The following is a 21062-nucleotide window of genomic DNA, read 5'->3' on the forward strand; positions in this document are numbered from 1 at the left end:
GGATATGTGTGTGTGCGCGAGTGTATACCCGTCCTTTTTTCCCCCAAGGTAAGTCTTTCCGCTCCCGGGACTGGAATGACTCCTTACCCTCTCCCTTAAAACCCACATCCTTTCGTCTTTCCCACTCCTTCCCTCTTTCCTGATGAGGCAACAGTTTGTTGCGAAAGCTTGAATTGTGTGTGTATGTTTGTGTGTCTGTCGACCTGCCAGCACTTTCATTTGATAAGTCACATCATCTTTGTTTTTAGGTATATATATATAATCAGTTATTCTTTACTTTGATCTTCGTGACTTCTCGCCAATTTTAGCGAGATTTCCCATTTCGCTATCGTCGACTCCCTCAGATTTCATCTTGTTTGCCCCCTTTTGCATCCAATTTCATCCTTATTGTATATTTTCACATGTTTTTGGGTGTAATTTTGCGAAATTTTTTCGGACGTTATTCTACATTATTTACGTAATTTTTTGCATTTTTCCACCACCATGGATCCTTGCTTGTTCCATCTGCGTCAATACAGAAAAGTCTCCTTATCCCTAGCCAATCCCACATGCTGTTCCTCCATTGTTGCTTGGCTCATGGGATCTCCGCTATTGGCCTTACCTTCAAATTACTTATCTCTGGCTGCCACCCCTCCTTCCACAATGACCTCCACGTGTTCAAATTCCACCAATCCTTAGCCCTCACAAACATAGTCCTGCAAAACCATATCAACCAAGCCCAAACCTCCTTGCAGTACCTTTCCTCCATCTGCAAGATTCTCCTGCTATGCAATCCCAAACTCCTGGAACCCATAACACACATTGAAGCTCTTGCCCTGCAGAAACTTGAGCAACATGCACAACGCCACCTCAAAAAACTCTCCATCCTGCTCACTTCCTACTCTCGCCTTGGAGTGCCGCTGTCTACCACATCTGCAACAACCTCCAAACCTCCCCTCATAACAGACAAACCATGTCTCGCAGACCTGCTGCACTTACCCCACTCTCCAGAACTCCCTCCCACCACCACACAGAATTCAGAACCTAAACAGACCCACAACACAGTCATGAACCTTTCCTCCAGAAGCCTTAGCCCCACAGAAATATCAGTCTTTTCCAAAGGCCTCACCTTTTGCCCCACTTCCACATTCAATCATGCAGGACTTGTTAAAGACCTTCTCTCCTTCTCCCAGTCCCTACAGTGGAAACACTTTCGCACCAACCCTACCAATCAGACTCAACCAAAGACCAATACTGAACCTTGCCTAACTCAGTTCACTCCTCCATCTAACTGTGATCCACCCCCATTGCCCCCAAACCTCCCCATTTTAACTTTCCAGAGTTCCTTATCCTCAAACCTTGCCTCACCATCATTCCCCAAATCCCTCAATGTGCAGACTAACCTTACATCTGCAGAAAGAACCACAGTCCACCATCTAAAAACTGATCCCAACATTATAATCCTACCTGCGGACAAAGGCTCCACCACTGTTGTTCTGAACTGCAAGGATTATGTGGCAGAAGGACTCTGCCAGCTGTCAGACACTTCCACCTACAAACCTTGCCACAGTGACCCCATTCTAGTAATCCAGCAGGATCTCCAGTCACTCCTCAGATCCTTAGGCCCATCCCAGAACCTCTCCCCGGAGTCCCCGGGGTCCATCTCTCTACTCACCCCTACCACCCTGCACTCCTACCTTCTACGTGCTTTTTAAGTCCATAAACCTAACCTCCCAGGATGTCCCATTGTGGCCAGTTACTGTGCCCCCACTGAGAGAATCTCTGTTCTCATAGACAAACACCTTCAACCTATTACCTGGAACCTACTGTCCCATATAAAAGATACCAACCATTTCCTCCACTGACTCTCCACAGTTCCTGTCCCTTTACCACATGGTGTCCTGCTCATCACTATTGATGCTACCTCCCTGTACACTAACATTTGTAATGCCCATGGCCTTACTGCTATTGAACACTACCTTTTCCAACGCCTGACGGATTCCAAACCAACAACTTCCTTCCTAGTAGCCATGACCAACTATATACCCATGCACAATTACTTCTCCTTTGAAGGCATTACCTACAAACAAATCCGGGGTATGGCTATGGGAACCGACAAGGCACCATCCTATGCCAACCTATTCATGGGTCATCTAGAGAAATCCTTCCTAAACACTCAGAATCCTAAACCCTTCACCTGGTTCAGATTCATTGATGACATCTTTGCTACCTGGATCGACGGTGAGGACACCGTATCCACATTCCTTCAGAACCTCAACAACTTCTCCTCCATTTGCTTCACCTGCTCCTATTCAATCCAACAAGCCATCTACCTAGATGCTGACCTCCACCTTGAAGATGGCTACATCAGTACCTCCGTCCATATCAAACCTGCTAGCCTCCAGCAATACCTCATCTTAGACAGCTGCCACCCGTTACATACCAAGAAGTCCCTTCCGTACGGTTGTCACATCTGCAGTGACGAGCAGTCCCTCTCAAAATATACCAAGGGTCTCACTGAAGCCCTCATTGATTGTAATTATCCTTCCAACCTTATACAAAAAAATCTCCCATGCCTTATCTTTCCAGTCTCCCACCACCTCCCAAAGCCACACCATCCGGCTGCAGAGGAGCATTCCCCTCGTAACTCAGTACCACCCAGGACTAGAGCAACTGAATTACATTCTCCGCCAGGGTTGAGATTACCTCTCGCCGTGCCCTGAAATGAGAAATGTCCTGCCCACTATCCTTCCCACCCCTCCCACTGTGGTATTCTGCCATCCACCGAACCTACACAATATACTCATCCATCCATACGCAACTCCTCCTCCCAATCGCTTACATCATGGCTCATACCCCTGTAATTGGCCTAGATGCAAGACCTGTCCCATACATCATCCCACCACCACCTACTCCAGTCCGGTCAACATCACCACCTATCCCATAAAAACCAGAGCTACCTGTGAAACCAGTCATGTGGTCTACAAGCTAAGCTGCAACCACAGTGCATTCTATGTAGGCATGACAACCAACAAGCTGTCTGTCTGCATGAATGGCTACCGACAAACTGTGACCAGGAAACAAGTGAACCACCCTGTTGCTGAACATGCTGCCAAACATGATATCCTTCATTTCAGTGACTGCTTCACAGCCTGTGCCATATGGACCCTTCCCACCAACACCAGCTTTTCAGAATTACGCAGGTGGGAACTTTTCCTTGAATACATCCTATGTTCCTGTAACCCTCCTGGCCTCAACCTTTGTTAGTCACTGTCCTCACCCATCCAGTCCCGTCCCTGCTCCCATTCCACCACTACACAGCCGTCATTCCACCACCACACCAAGTCTTTTATTCTTCTTTTCTCTTTTTTATTTTTTAAATTTTTTATTTATTTATTTTTTATTTATTTCTCTCTATGTCTCTCCTTTTCTGCTACTTCCATCCCCCGCCCACCTCTCCCCTTCCCACCGTCTAACCTGGAGCACTTCACTGTCTGCCATCCCCACCATACTATCTATCCCTCCCCCTCCCTGCCCCAGCCTCCTCCTTTCCCTCACCCAGTCACCACTCCCATCATGCACTGGTGCTGCTGCTCACAGTGTGGTTTCAGTTGCTTGAGACTGCAGTTGTGTGTGTGTGTGTGTGTGTGTGTGTGTGTGTGTGTGTGTGTGTGTGTGTGTGTGTGTGTTGACAAAGGCCATTGGCTGAAAGCTTTAAGTGTGAAAATCTTTTTGTTGTGCCCATCTGTGACTCAGTATCTTCGCTATATGCTGAGTAGCAACTTACCTTCTCATAATATTGTTACATTCCATCCTGAATTTTCATTGTTTGATTTTTGCCTGACAGCTTGTCTTCGATCCTAACCCGGTGCTATTCTCCTTTATTATTATTTTCTTTTGCATCACTATACTCAATATTTGTCCTCTTTCTGTTCTTTCCTGTGTTTCTCTTGTTGCCTTACAAACCGCACTGCACGCTCTACTTACAAGTCATACTGTATCAACCGTCTCGGCCCCACACAACAGACGGCTACAAGATCAAGCTGGCTGATGGTGCGGCACCTTATGTCCCACATTTCTCCCGCCGATATAATTATTCCTATACTTTCAAATTGATCATTCTGTCTGTGTCATTTCACATATTTTTGCGTGTGCTTGTGCATGTGCATGTTGTCTAATTCTAACAAAGGCCTATTTGGCCAAAAGCTTTGTTCTTGTTGTGCCTATCTGCGACTCGGCATCTCCACTATATGGTGAGTAGCAGATTCCCTTCTCATAATATTGTTAAAATGGCTTATGCTTGCTTTTATTCCATAACGACATAGGGCTCATTTTTATGAGGGAAGGGGAGATGGTGGTGACTCATAAAGCCAAGCTAAACTTTCGGGGTCCAAAAAAGTTGTCATAAGAATTATTTGTCATGTGAACTCGAACATGTTGCAGAGGCCTGTTTAGGGAACTAGGGATTCTACCTATTGCATCCGAATTGCATTCCTTAATGAAATTTGCTTTAAGAACTACCTTTCTCAAAGCAACAGTTCAATTCATGAAATAAATCTTCACGAAGATTTATAGTCAGTCATTTTACTCCAGAAAGGTGTCTCATACACAGGAATGCTCATTTTCAGTTTCTTACCAACAGCCATAAAAAATTAACTGCTAATAGAGTTGAGTTTAAGAGCTGACCAAAATATATATTGGTGGCTAACTCCTACTTCATTGATGAATTTCTTAGTAGTATCAACAGATGTGTATATGTGACTACTAATATCAAATAATAAGTGTATCACGTACTATCTGACTTGGGTATAAATTCGATGCAGTGTTTCGATCATTGTTGATAAGTGTTATAAAACTATTTTTCTATTTGAAGATGCATGGCTACAATAGTTAAGAATCGTCATATGTATTGAACATTTACAAGTTTGTCACAAGTTTCTTACTACCTAGTTAATGAAAATTTTTTTAAAGATTTTTTGGCTTATTTCACATCCATAAGGACAATTTCACTAGGGATCTGCAAAGGTACATTAGCATATTTGTTTTCATTTGTAACTGTTTATTGTGTATTCTTCTTTTCTGGTGTGCTCTATGTCATGCAGGGTCTCTTCACTATGGATCTATTGGAATGAAAAGTATATGTAATCTAATAAAGTGCAGTTTTATAATTTAAAAAAATAGTCAGTATTTTAGAAAGAGCTGTTTCATGGAGAACTATTATGAGCTTTTCATCAGTTTAGAAGATGAAATATAATTAATTGCAATACTGTATTTTTCCAAAGTTTGTTCGCTTCATTCTTGTGGAGCAAACACAGTGCAACCTAATCTCACTCTCTGCTGTATTATCAGTTAAACCATGTATGAGAAACATCATCTTTCATTAACAATATTTAGTAATCTTACATTTAGCAAATTTATAACATGTATTTTGCATACATGTCTTCCATAAAATAATCGTCATTGACATCTATATGATTACTCTGCAATTCACAATTAAGTGCTTGACAGAGGATTCATTGAACCACCTTTAAGCTACTTGTCTACTATTCCACTCTTGAACAGCATCCAAAGTAAATAAATGCTCCAGTATTTCTGTACGAGCTCTGATTTCTCTTATTTTATTATGGTGATAATTTGTCCCTATCTAGGTGGGTGGCAATAAAATATTTTCACACTCTGAGGAGAGAGTTTATGATTGAAATTTCCTGAGATGATCATGCCACAGTGCAAAACGCCTTTGTTTTAATGACTGCCACCCCAATTCACATATCGTATGTGTGGCAGTCTCCCCTATTTCATGAAAATCCAAAACAAGCTTTCCTTCTTTGGACTTTTTTGATGTCTTCAGTCAATCCTATCTGATGTGAAAATCACACTGGACAGCAGTGCTCCAGAAAAGGGCGCTCAAGCATAGTGTAAACAGTCTCTTTAGTAGACCTATTCACATCTGCATCTATATGGATACTCTGTAAATCACAATGAAGTGCATGGCAGAGGGTTCATTGAACCACCTTCACAATAATTCTGTTATTTCACTCTTGAAGAGCGGGTGGAAAAAGCGAACACCTATATCTTTCCATGTGACCTCTGATTTCCCTTGCTTTATTATGATGATCATTTCTCCCTATGTAGGTCAGTGTCAACAAAATATTTTCGAATTCGAAGGAGAAAGTTGGTGGTTGAAATTTCATGAGAAGATTATGCCTCAGCAAAAAATGACTTTGTTTTAATGGTGTCCATCCCAAATCCTGTATCATGTCCATGACACTCGCTCGGCTATTTCGCGATAATACAAAACGTGCTGCTCTTTGTTGAACTTTCTCTATGTACTCTATTATCCTATCTGGTAAAGATCCCAGACCGTGCAGCAGTCAGCCACTTTTTTGCTAAACAAAACAGCCAAAATTTTTATAATCAATTTTTTGTTGAACAGAAGTCATTTTCTAGATTTAAAAAAATTGTCTCGTGGACAAGTGTCGAAACTGCTGCAGAGTAGACAAAAATGGCTGACAGTGCAAAGATTGTCTTCAGTTTTTTCATGTTTGATTCTGCAAAGCCACCACCTTGTGTGGCGACATTAATAGTCTGTGATACTATTTCCCCTCGATTATGGAGTAAGAGCAGTGGACCTTGCAACTCAAAGCTAGTCTAGCAGTATAACTGGCAGGGTTAGAACAGTTGAGAGCAATAAAGTTAAGAACAGGATAGATGGCTGGATTGTGTTCAAACTTGTGAAAACAGGCTAGAGGCTCAAGGGAATCTAATAGCTTTATTCTAGATCTCTCCAAAAGCTTCACTGACTATGGAAAAAAATCTGCATATGACCAAAGGAGTAAAAGTTCGCTCTGAGAAGACAAAAAAAAAAAAAAAAAAAAAAAAAAATTGTATGTCAAGGCTATTAGTAGCCACAGTGGCAAAGAGACGAAGAAAGTTTTTCTGTTATGGAGTTGTAATGGAAGGGGAATGTCTGAAACATACAGGGCTGGATAACTATCATTTTTAAACCAAGTGCACCTGTGAGTTAGGCTCTCTGGGGAAATATATTGATAAAGTGGGTCATGTAGTAGTTATTACGGGCGCTGGGAACAGTTTGGACTATAACCTCAACCACACAATTAAGGATGACATTGGGAATACCATTGGGAATGCTCCACACCCAAATGTAAATGCAGACCTTCAGAAGCTGTTCAACACCAGTGGGGCAATCCTGTTGTGGGTGTGACTCATTCTTTTCCCCTCACACTGCATGGTCTACAATTGCACATTTCCCTATGAGAGGTTACTTTTGCAACTAATGTACAGAGGCAACCGTTGTAACTGAGCCCTGTCTGCCTAGTCCTGCCCAGTCCTTGTGACTTTCTGAAAGGAAGAGCTTGTAACATTACTGACCTTAAACCATGATAATTTCTCTTGATTTGTGGTGAATTGATAAACAAATAGGTGGTTAGAACAATTCTAAATAACCGATGTGGCACAGTAAGTGTTAGATTTCAATCAGTGAACTTACTTTCCTACAAGATACTTTATTAATAATCATCTGTTGTTTCCAAGATCCATTAATTTTGGAAATTAAGGTCAGCAATGTACAGACTTCAGAGTTTATTTACATGAGAATCTCTGTTAACATCTATTGTGAGAAATATAGTTGGTAGAACAGTGACCCAAAGAACCTGACTCATTGCATGTTTAATGACAGAAGTTTTGATTATGGCTGAACACAGTCTCATTTGTACTAACTGCACTTTACAATTTTCTGATGACTGAGTCATGGTACATTACATACTGACTGCTGAACAAATACTGAGTATGGCATTTAAAATACTCATGTAGGAAGGTTTTGTTTAAAATATCAAATTACAGAACAATATTAATAATAATATATGAGGAAGGAATTATAGGGAATACTTTTAAACATTCGGTAATGAGTGTATTTTAATTAACTATTAGCTGTGTATTCTTAAAATTGCATTAAGATTGGTTCTGCTTTTAGCAGAAAATTTTGAGGTGCATATTTTTTTCACTTGCTTCTAGTAAAGGATACTCTGAAATAGAAAATATTGCATGAGAGATATTTCTCAAACATGTTTTCCCAATTAAAGTATAAGGTTTTGGGCACAGAAAATTTAGAGCTACAAGACGGTAATATTGTATTTTTGAAAGGTTTGCATCTTTTAAAGTTCTAACAACCTATTTTTCCTACAGTGACTACTATTTTGGATATAGATATTTCCTCAAATACAAAATCTTGCATGAAGTAGAAATGTTCTTTACAGAACAGAGAAATGGGTCTTTCAAATGAAGTATGTCAATCCCAAAATGTAAGGTTATTTTTTAAGTGTATTTGGTTTTATTGAATCATAAATTTTGAATATTCCTTTAAAGAAAAAGATTTTACTCAAAATATCTGTGTTGTTGTTGCCATCTGTGAATAGGCTGAATGACAGGACTTGCAGCACTGTGGTGACCAGTGCAAATAACCAGTAGCAATACCATTGCCGTGGTGGCAAGTCCATAGGCAATAAGGCCTGCATGCCTTGTAAGGGATAGGGATAATGGCAATTATCATGGAGAATGCTCCGTGTGGTCCTCTGGCTTATTCCACACTGGAGGTCACCTGCCTAGTGCTGACACTGGATTGACATACTAAAGTGTTAAGTGTTCCTCCAAAGCCTTGTTAATGGGCCTGTCTTAACAACAAAACACTGTGTGACAAAGCAAGCCGGGATGATTTTACTTTCTCTCATGTTTTGCCATGTGCCTCCTAAAAATTCATTTTTTTCACTTCTGACTAATTACTATTAACATACATGAGTATAATTTGCATTTTTAGTCTTAAAGAATATAACACCAGATCTAATTTTGTGCTTAATTTTATGTGTGTAATTGATTTGCTAATTTATTTTGACTATGCCTAGTTAGTATCTTTTGTTATAGGGTAAAGTCAGGAAGTGTTTCGTAACTTAAATTCTATTGTTGACTTATAAACAAATATAAATTCTGTACTAATTATAAACATTTTGAGGAACAAGTAACAGTATTCTAAAATGATCTATTTGGCTCTATTAAAAAAAACTGTTAGCAAAGCTAGCCCTTAATTAATTCCAAAGTAATTAACAGTTTTGTCAAAAGTGTTGTTTGTGTAATGATATTTGCTACTTTCATGGTTTAAACAAATAATTTGGCCTAACCCTTGTTGTAGAAGGAACTGTTAAAAAGATAGAATTTTTCGATGTATTCAGTTAATTTAATGAGTTAAGTTTCCATTGTAATTTCTGTAAATTTAACTTCAAACAATGCGTAGTTTTGCTGCCTATTATTGTGAGGGATATAAGGGCCCGGTTTTTGGTCCTGAGACAGTCAGTCCATGGCCGAGTTTCAGATGAGAAACGTCTGTTGGTTAGAACAACAACATTGCTTCAATGTAACTGTGAAATAAATTATTCATTGAAGACATAGTCTGTAAATGAGTCTACTATCATTTTTTGGCACTTTATTTTTACAAGTCCGTCTTGCTCACACAGATTTCTTACACTTTATTACCAGTTTCGGCTATTGCCACCTTAAGATCACTTACAAAAATAAGTATTGTGTAAGCGAGAGGTTCAGTTAGTTAACGCAAAATCTAACAAGTCCTAGTGGTACATAAAATTATAAAATGTATAGCCACGTATAGCAGTCATACATATGATTAAAATATTCTGATGTAAAACATCGTCAAGTTAAACATGTGAGTACATGATACGTGCTGGTAATACTCAGATTGCATCTGGTATTATACATGAAACTAATGTCAGCAGAGGGCACTTCGGCTAGAGCGCATACTAAACCAGTGTTTCCAACGAGATCATCAAATTGTGGTATGCACAGCTATTAGTTAAATTTTATTTTTTATTTTTATAAAATTACTCCAATAACAAAATGAGCATCTGACAATAAAACGTATACTGATGTAAAATTGGATTCATACTTAAAATACCATAAAAAGTACAAATACTAATATAATAAAACTACTAGCCTGACTACGTAAAACATACAATTTACATAAAAGCTAGTATAAAAAGCGTAACAATAAAATAAAATATCTAAAAAATCTTCCAGCCTGACAGATCAGTTACCACAAATGTAATTGTAGTACAATAAATAAAATTGTAACTTTACATTAAAGTAAAAAAAGTCGATAGTCGATATTATATCCAGCGTGTGGTCTCGGTGGCAACAACCTCGTGGTATGCTTGTTTTCCTGTGGTGGAGCTTACAGAAGAAGGCCCAGTCTCCTCGTTGTCGACGGCCGGCACACGTCAGTCCACTGGTGTGCTGTACACTATTCAAATTAGTAGGTCTCTGAATACATCAAAATAAGCATTTAGACTGAATTCATTCTGTTTATTCACCAGTAATTCTGGTTGTCATGTCCTGTGCACATAAATCTCCATTTCTTTGAGTGAGTTCAGTAACTTTCCCTTTGGTGCCCTATGCAACGCTTTCATATTATTGTCTACGCTCCCTACTAAAAGTATTTCTCTCTCTAAATGTGTACCAAAAGTGCTCTTGTTCTGATTATACGTATGTTCTCTAAAATGGGTCTGAAAATTCCTTCCTGTCTGACCAATACAAAAACTATCACAGTCTTGGTATCTGATGTATAAACACCAGACCCCTTATATTTATTGCTGTTGTTGTCAACTTTATGCTGTAGCTTACAACCAATTGTACCTTTCATTTGAAACCCAATTTTTATTTTCATTTTTCTGAAAGTCAGTGCAATTCTGGTGGGAAAACGCACCATTGTACGTCACAGCAACAAACTTCTTGCCCTCTGGTTCTATTGACTTCTTCTTGTCTCACATTTTTGATTTCCGTTTGTAATAAAGTTTCATTACATCATAATCTTTATATCCATTTGGCTTAGCTACTTGACTAATCACGCTTAATTCTTCCACCTCGTCATTAGGGATAATTGGCAGTTTTAGCATCCTGTTGATCATAGCCCTGAAGTATGACTATTTATGCTTCCTGGGGTGACAGTATTTCACATTTATAATAGTGTCAGTGGCTGTTGTCTTCCTAAATATGCTAATCTTATCTCTTCCATCTCTTTTAGTTAACCTGAGATCCAAAAAACTTACACTTCCTTCTTCTTCAGATTCCACAGTGTATTTAATTTTTTTGTGCATTCCACCCATTCTTTCCACTACCTTGCGTATTTCACTTTCTTCACCTTTGTCCAGTAGTATGATATCGTCTCCATTTAGTAGAACTGCCCCATATAAGAGAAAAAAATAGCATTATTAAAATGATGTCAGAATAAAGGGAGTTATTCCACCTTGCCCTGTTTCAAGCTGCTGCACACAAAAAAATGTCAACTTGGACATTTCAGATGGTAACAGTCATGCATCTGGACTTTTCCATCACATCATGAGAAAATTGTTAAATAAGAAACCTGACCCACTACTTGTTGGATACTAGTTAATATCACATTACTACAGATGTAACATGAAGAGTGTGACAGTGAATACATGGACTTACTTAGGCCATAGACCTAAATGGGTACTGCACTGAAAAGTCCTGAAGTGCTGCACTTCAGTAATAGTTTTGGAAATATATAAGAGAGTGATCCTGACAGTGTAAGGTTCAAAATGACAAATGTTTTAAACACCAGTAACACTTACTAGGAATAACTACAAAAGACACTGTGTGGGGGAGATTTCAGTATTTATTTCATCTTGTGTAGCTTTGATTGTGTGCACCTAAAGTTATTGATATCCAGCTTTGGTTTGACACCCACAGTAACATTTGCAACAAGCACAGGAATAAATAATGCAACAGTGTTGATAATTTACTTCTGAATTCAGTTATCCTTTATGAAATAGTTGTGAGCCACATCATAAATTATTTCTGACTATGATGGTCCAATGATAGCGATAGAGCGGATCTGTCCATCATGTTTAATTAAGAATGGAGCACAAAAGAAACACAATTTAACAGAACACAAATGCTAAGTTAATTACACTGTTCAGAGAGAATTAACAGGATGAACTGTGAAAAAAAGTTTACCAAGGGCACATAGTAGATGAAAAAATTTCATTATTTTTTTAACAATATCTGTAAAAAATTATAAAACTAGTTTTTCTTCACAACAAGTTAGGTATAATTAGTGAAATCCAAGATGGGGTGGGTGACATCTGGAATCAAAGTATCTTGTGCTGGTTAGAGGCAGCTTTACTTGATGCAGAGTAATGTCTTTAACCAAGACCTACAAATGTATTGCAAACGGTTTTCCAAAATTCTTCACCATATTATCAAAAAGGCTTTAACCACGCATTATGCATAAAAAATTCGAAAGTCCAGGAACAAGGTAAGAGCAGTTTGGAGCATTGTTTAGCATGATACAAATAAACTCATTAAGACAAATGATATTCTACTCCCTTGTGAAAGTAGCAGTGAGACAGATAATATTATTCAGATCATCAGTCACTGAATTCATGAATTCTTCTTAACGGTAGCTGAAAATAGTGCATCAACAAATGGTCCGTCAAATGCACACCTATTAGACTTACATGGACACACACTGCAATCTGCACTACTGGGCACTAATTTTGTCAAATAATTTGCTATAGTGATCATAAAAATCATTAGGTCTTCAAAAAGCAATAGCATTTGGTATTTCAACCAAACTACTAAAATGCTACAATATGTGCAACAGGAATAAGGCCAACTTCTGAATGGGGAAACACTAAATATGATGTCCCACAAGGTTTGGCCCTTAGGTGTTCTTGTTCTTGACCTACGTAAATGATTTTCTTGAGAAACTGGAGGACTCTTGAAAATTGTGGTGTCTGGTTAAGACAGAGTTATACAGATAAAGGATCCAGACACATACATACGAGACAGCCAGGAAGTAATGGAAATAGGCCTACAGTTGATTCACATCTGACCCTTTATCTTATGGTACAAAGATTTTTATTTATTCGTGTCAAAAGTGATACATACAAAATAGACAAAAAGAAAAAAAAACCTGACTAAATATATAAAATTAATACATACAAAGGACATATAGACACAATGCGAGGCAATTAGTCATATAACAGTAGTTATATATGAACAGATTACAAACACTAAACAATCACACCAGAACTTAGCGACCTCGACAACATTACCGTTGCCCACAATAGGTCCTCTAACGTGCAGGAAACTGGCCACTGAGGACATCTGTACAGGTGTTTGGTGATTTGTTTGGCTGCACATTCTCATAAAGTTGATGGGTCCCCAAGACAGTTCCATTTGGCCTTATTATCCTTTGTTCCACCCACCCCACTTCTTCCCCCCAGGGGGTCCACAACTCTTCTGTGGATACGTGCGTAGTGAGCACGGGACCCTGAGCTAATGTGGCCCTCCTTCCTTTCCGGGCTGCATACCTGCCTTTTCTGCATCCTTCCCTATCCCCCATCTTCGCCCCCCCCCCTCCCCTCACCTCCGGCTCTTTCCCTCCCTTTCTCCCCCTCTGGGAGTATGTTTTTTGCCTACGTCCAGAGACAGACGCTCGAAAATGTAACACATTCTTCGCTTTCTCTGCTTGCACGTCTTCATCCTTCCTTTGTCCTTCTCTTTTCCTTACCTCTTCTCTTTACCCTTTTCTCCGCTGCGGCATTTGAGACCTCTCTTCTTTCCTTTCCCTTTCTTTGTTTTTCCCTTTCTCTTTCTTCCTCCCTGTGCGTGTCTGAAGGCCGACCCACGCATTTTCATGCATAGCCGGTGATGGGGTAACGCATAATTCCCCGCCCTGGGTAGAAAGGTAGGACACGTACGTACCCCCTGGTAACGACCAGGCCCAGGGAGGGGTGATTACCCGAACTGATACCTTCCGAAATTGCCGATTGGTCCCTCCGTCCGTTTCTCGGGAGGTGTGACCTGAGGTGTGAACAATCACACAAGGTGGGAGTGCCCTCAGAGAGGGCCCCTATAAGGGAGGAGCGCGCCATTGGAGACACCGGTAATCATGGGGGATTCTTCCGCAATGGTTTCCTCATCTTCCACCATGTCTGCTCACAAGCGTAAGTTGACTGAGTCTCAGCCACAGACAGTTCTTCCATCGTTGCCACAGTTCCTTGTTGTTTCTCGGTCTGACGAAGGTCACGACTTCTCCGCGGTCAACCCTTTCATTATTCAGAAAGGTGTCGACGCAATTGCAGGTCCTGTGAAGTCTTGTTCCAGATTACGGAATGGCTCCTTGTTGTTAGAAACAGTCAGTGCCCTCCAGGCACAAAAATTGCTGCGAACTTCACTGCTCCACACCTTCCCTGTCCGGGTGGAAGCGCACCGCACTTTAAATTCCTCATGTGGAGTCGTTTATACACGCTCCCTCGATGGATTGTCCGTCGAGGAAATTCAACACTACCTGTCTGACCAGGGCATAACGGCTGTTCATAGAGTCATGAAAAGGGTTGACACGAACATTGTTCCAACCCGTACTGTCTTTTTGACATTTGACAGAGTTCAACTCCCATCGAACATAAAGGCGGGCTATGAGATCATTTCGGTTCGCCCCTACCTCCCAAACCCTACACGTTGCTATCGGTGTCAGCGGTTCAATCATACCAGCCAGTCCTGTTCCAACCTGGCCAAATGTGTTACGTGTGGCAAGGATGCCCGTGAGGGTGCTTGTCCACCTCCATCCCCTTGTTGCATCAACTGTATGGGTGACCACACTGCTTCCTCTCGAGATTGCCCCATTTTTAAAGACGAAAAGCTAATTCAGGAAATCAGAGTGAAGGAAAAGGTGTCGACCTTTGCTGCTCGAAAATTATTCGCCAGTCGAAAGCCCACTGTGCCTCAGACAGGAAAATACAGCACTGTCCTTGCCTCTCCTCGGCCAACAAAGGAGGCAGCCACACAGACTTGTGACCTCACCTTTAGTGCCACGGTCGTCAGATCGGCCAGTGCAAAGATCGCCCGTTCCACCTCCCCACTTTTGCCTGCTCACTCTATGGCTCAACCTTCATCGGGTTCTGCTAAATCTCGATCCCAAAAGTCAGACACCCGGACTTCCAAAAAAGAGCATACTCGTGAAGATTTTTTACGTACCCCAACTTCACAACCATCGGTTCCTCCTTCATCTAAACATCATGTTTCCAAGAAGGCTAATAAGAAACCCAGTTCCTCTCCTTCTCCGCCACGGCGTGTCTCATCTACAGCACCACCTGGCAGTAACTGCCCTCAGCTGTCTTCTGTGTCGCCAAGGTGCACTGCTGGCGACCGATCAACCGGCCGATCGCTGGTGGCAGGAGCTGCTCCTGAACAACCTATGGATCAGGATCTTCTGCCTTCGGCTGAGTGCCGTTCCACGCTGTCGGTCGCAAGCTCTGAGCAGCATTGAGTTGACGGCAACCTTGGTCACATTCTTCCATTTTCTGTCCACCCTATGTCCATTATCCATTGGAATATTCGCAGCATTCGAGCCAATCGGGATGAATTGACGATCCTCTTACTATCCTACTCGCTAGTCATCTTCTGTCTTCAGGAAACAAAGCTCCGTCCCCACGACCGCTTTGTTTTCCCCCATTTTCAGTCTGTTCGATTTGATTTCCCCTCTGTTGAAGGCACTCCAGCCCATGGAGGACTCATGATTCTTCTCCATGATACTCTCCATTATCACCCAATCCCCTTAAACACTTCCTTCCCTTTCTGGATACACCTTCTCTCTTTGTACTGTATACATTCCATCGTCGACACCAGTGGCACAAGCTGATCTCCTTCATCCTCTTGGTCAGGTTCCACCCCCCTATTTGCTGGTGGGGGACTTCAATGCCCACCACCCGCTTTGGGGATCTCCACATCCTTGTCCGCGTGGCTCACTATTGCTAGACGTCTTCCACCAAGCAGATCTTGTTTGCCTCAACACTGGGGACCCTACTTTTTTGTCTGCCTCCACGACAAATTTCTCTCATTTGGACCTTTTGGTCGGTACTGTTCCGCTAGCTCGGCGCTTCGAATGGTTCGCCCTTGCTGATACACACTCAAGTGACCACTTTCCATGTGTCCTTTAATTGCAGCCACAACTGCCATATATGTGCCCGAGATGCTGGAAGTTTGCCCACGCCAATTGGACACTTTTCGTCTCTAGCGACATTTGATGACCGTCACTTTCCTAACGTCGACGATGAGGTCACTCATATTACCGACGTTATTCTTACAGCTGCGGAACGTTCAATACCTCGCACCTCCGAGTTGCCCCGGTGCTCTCCAGTTCCCTGGTGGAACGAGGCATGCCGTGATGCAATACGTGAGCGGCGACATGCTCTTCGCGTTTTCAGACACAATCCTACTTTGGCCAAATGTATCCGCTATAAGCAGTTCCGTGCACGATGCCGTTGCGTCATCTGTGATAGCAAGAAGGCAAGCTGGGACTTCTTTACTAGCTCATTTAATACCTTCACTCCCTCCTCGGAAGTTTGGAGTCAGATTAGACGGTTATCAGGCGTGCCTAGTTTCTACCCAGTCTCTGGGCTCACTGTCGCACGTGATAGATTAGTGGACCCCGTCGCAATTTCTAACTCCTTGGGTAAACACTTTGCTGAGATTTCTAGCTCTTCAAATTACACGCCAGCATTTCTCCTGAAGAAACATGCAGCGGAAGTGCGACCTCTTGCTTTCTCCTCTCAAAATCGCGTAAGCTACAATACTGTTTTCTCTATGTGGGAACTCCAACATGCACTCTCTTCTTCTTGCTCCTCCGCCCCAGGACCGGATGGTATCCACATCCAAATGTTGCTGCATTTATCATATCACAGTCTGCATTACCTCCTTCGCCTTTACAATCAAATTTGGACCGACAGTACTTTTCCCAGACGATGGCGGGAAGCTATCGTCGTTCCTGTTCCGAAACCTGGAAAGGACAAACATCTCCCCTCTAGCTATCGCCCCATTTCTCTCAAGAGCAGTGTATGTAAGGTTTCCAGCAGATGAAATGATATTCATAATTTATTGTGCATGCTCAGTGGATTCCGTCCACTGCTTTGATTGCCAATTACCTTTCCAGTAAGCACCAGTATTGTTACATTACCTTTTATCAGTACATTCAATGGGTAGTAATTAGATAGTAATTATCATATTCTTGACATTTGGTTGCTGGCTCAGTTGCTTTCTAAGTTTCCTGTCAGGTGTCTTGACTGCACTTGCATTGGTGTTGATTGAGGCCTTAGCTCATTGAGATGTTTGTTCTTGTTTTGAATCACTAACCATTAACCAAAAACAATTCAACAAATTACCAGTCTCCATAATTTGACCTCTTGATTTTTACTATAGGTACTACTATCAAAAAAACTGGAGGTGTTTTGTCTAAGTAAAGCGAAAACCGGGACAGAGGGTAGCATCACTTCCACAAATACCAAATATAGGGTGAGGCATCTATTTAGTGTAGGTGTTTTGTTTGATATGCCAAGAATGTTGGTAATTGCATAATAGTTGTAAAACAATGCGTAGGACTATATAGACATAGAGATGCAGAATGAAATGCATTTGTCTCACTGTCAAGAGAGCTATGCATAAAACCTTCAGTCACCACTGTAGCAGAATATTGACAAATGGTCTTTCACAAAACTCAAAGAAATTCTGGTCAAACAATGGAAAATCCAGGATGGAATGTAACAATACGAGAGAAGGAAAGTTGCCACTCACCATATAGCGGAGATGCTGAGCCGCGATAGGCAGAATAAAAATATTCAAACAAACATAGCTTTCGGCCATTAAGGCCTTTGTCAGCAGTAGACATACATACGCACACGCACATACATGAGCAACTTCCACATACATCTGCAGCAGCACCAGTGCATGATGGGAGTGGTGGCTGGGTAGGGGGAGGAGGAGACTGGGGCAGGGAGGGGGAGGGATAGTATGGTGGGAGTGGCGGACATTGAAGTGTTGCAGTTTAGACAGAGGGTAGGAGAGAAGGTGCGGAGGGGGGAGGAGGTAAGTAGCGGAAACGAGAGAAATAAAAATAAAAGAAATTAAAAGACTGGGTGTGGCGGTGGAATGATGGCAGTGTAGTGCTGGAATGGGAACAGGGAGGGGGCTGGATGGGTGAGGACAGTGTCTAACGAAGGTTGAGGCCAGGAGGGTTACTGGAAAGTAGGATGTCTTGCAGGGAAAGTTTCCACCTGCGCAATTCAGAAAAGCTGATGTTGGTGGGAAGGATCCATATGGCACAGGTTGTGAAGCAGTCACTGAAATGAGGGATATCATGTCTGGCAGCATGTTCAGCAACAAGGTGGTTCACTTGGTTCTTGGTCACAGTTTGTCGGTGGCCATTCATGTGGACAGACAGCTTGTTGGTTGTCATGCCTACATAGAATGCAGCACAGTGGTTGCAGCTTAGCTTGTAGATCACATGACTGGTTTCACAGGTAGCTCTGCCTTTGATGTGATAGGTAAGGTTAGTGACCGGACTGGGGTAGGTGGTGATAGGAGGCTGTATGGGACAGGTCTTGCATCTCAACTGAATTACATTCTCCGCCAGGGTTTCAATTACCTCTCGTAGTGCCCTGAAATGAGAAATATCCTACCCACTATTCTTCCCATCCCTCCTACCGTGGTATTCCGCCGTCCACCGAACCTACACAATATACGCGTCCATCCTTACACAAATCCTGCTCCCAATCCCTTACCTCATGGTTCATAGTTTATTGGTAGAATACTGGGGAAGCGAAGTCAGTCTACAAAGGAGATTGCTTATGAATCACTTGTGTGATTCATTCTAGAATATTGCTGAAATGTGCTAGACATGCACCTAATCGGGCTAACAGGTGATAGTGAATGTATACAGTGAAGAGCAGCATGAATTGTCACAGGTTTGTTGGACCTGTGAGAGAGAAGAAACTGAACTGGAAGATTCTTGAAGATAGGTCTAAACTAACCCAAGAAAGTTTCTTAACAAAGTTTCAAGAACTGGCTTTAAATGATGACTCTAGGAATATACTACAACCCCCTTTGTATTGCTCATACAGGGATGTCGAGGACTAAAGTAGAACAATTACAGCATGCACAAGGCATTCAATCAGTCTTCCTGCACCTGATATGTGAATGGGATGGGAAGAGACCTTAATAACTAGTACAATGGGACTTATCCTCTGCCATGCACTTTATGATGGTCTGCAGGGTATAGATGTAGAAATCTACTTTTACTTTGAGAAGTAGACACAATGGGATCATAAAATAATAACCATATTTCTTTGTAACAGTGTTAACCACTGAGAAGCAGGTATGAAATTAGATTTTTCAAATGGAAGTGTGCAGTTTTTTTTTTCTTTTTCTTCTCTCTTTTTTTGGGATAATAATTCTGGATGAGTTCTGCAACAGTATACTGGGACACACAGTGTCAATGTCCTGCTGCTGTCTTTCATCAGATGACCGCCTCACCCATTTGCTTTCCGCCTCCCTTTCTCCTACAGCAGAATTGGATATAACTGGAAGGAGTGAACAAGTGGAAAATTCTGACCTGCTCACTAGTTACTGAGCTCTGTTGACCAGCTTTGCTTTGGATGTTGGTAGTAAACCACCCAAGACAAAGCATTTTATGATGAACTGTTATCCCACTTAATCCATTTGTAAAACACACATAGTGTGACTGCTGTAAATGAATCTACTTCATATGTCTAGTTGGCAGCTGACTAGTGTGAATATATGAGGTGGACTAGTGTAAAGGAATTAAGTTTTATTGACACATTCATCATCTCTGCAACAGCGCAGGAACTTTTCATGTATGTTGTTTAGAAAAGAACTGTTGAGTCACTGAATATAAAGATAGCTGAAAATGAGACCCAGCAAATGGGCACAACATTTCATTAGTCTGTTATTAACCTTTCAGAACCAGAAGAATCATTTTGTTCTCATTTGAATTACACGCACTGAAATGAAATGAATGGATGGTGAGAGATGAATACAATGAAGATATAATATTATGAAAAGGAAAGTTGCCACTCACCATACAGTGGAGATGCTGAGTCACAGATAGGCACTACAAAAAGACTGTCACATGTAAAAGCTTTTGGCGAGTAAGGCCTTTGTCAAAACACACACACACACACACACACACACACACACACACACACACACGCGCGCAAATGCAACTCACACACACACAAGACTGCAGTCTCAGGCAACTGACACAACACTGCAAGCAGCAGCACCAGTGCATGATGGGAGTGGCAGGTGGGGGTAAGGAGGAGGCTGGGGTGGGGAGGGATAGTAGGGTAGGGGTGGTGGGCAGTGCAGTGTTGCCTGGGGAGCACGCAGGGACAAGGTAAAGAGAAGGTGTAGTGCAGCTTTGTGCAGTTGGGAGGTTAGCCGGGGACTGGGGAGAGATGGGGAGGGGGGAGGGGGAGCAGGGGGCAGGGGTAGCGGAAAAGAAGTAAAAAGACTGGGTGTGATGGTCGAATGAGAGCTGTGTAGTGCTGGAATGGGAACAGGGAAGGAGCTGGATGGGTAAGGACAATGGCTAATGAATGTTGAAGCCATGAGGGTTACAGGAACGTAGGATATATTCCAGGAAAGTTCCCAGCTGCACAGTGCAGAAAAGGTGTTGGTGGGAAGGATCCATATGGCACAGGCTGTGAAACAGTCATTGAGATGAAGGATGTCATGTTTGGCAGCGTGCTCAGCAACAGGGTGGTCCACTTGTTTCTTGGCCACAGTTTGTCGGTGGCCATTCATGCAAACAGACAGCTTGTTGGTTGTCATGCCCACATATAATGCAGCACAGTGGCTGCAGCTTAGCTTGTAGATCACATGACTGGTTTCACAGGTAGCCCTGCCTTTGATGGAATAGGTGATGTGTGTGACTGGACTTGAGTGGGTGGTTGTGGGAGGATATATGGGACAGGTCTTGCATCTGGGTCTAAGATATACATATGTGTCTTTTTGCTCACAGTTATGCAAGTAATACTGGTAACATACCATCTACAAAAGTAATAAGTCTTATTTAGACCAAATGTGTTTCAATTTATTTCAAAGCATCTGCAGTGGTTGGATTTATTTAACTTTATACCGGATTCCTAATGTTCTTCCACACATAGTAAGAAGCCAAATATCTG

General features: G+C 41.8%; 1 protein-coding gene across 2 annotated transcripts in view; it reads left to right on the forward strand.

Annotated features, from left to right (window-relative positions):
• Positions 1-21062, forward strand: part of LOC126189039 (T-kininogen 2) — a 171458-nt gene that overhangs the window by 44627 nt on the left and 105769 nt on the right. The window lies entirely within an intron of this gene.

The sequence above is a fragment of the Schistocerca cancellata genome, chromosome 5, assembly GCF_023864275.1.
Source record: "Schistocerca cancellata isolate TAMUIC-IGC-003103 chromosome 5, iqSchCanc2.1, whole genome shotgun sequence".
Taxonomy (NCBI): domain Eukaryota; kingdom Metazoa; phylum Arthropoda; class Insecta; order Orthoptera; family Acrididae; genus Schistocerca; species Schistocerca cancellata.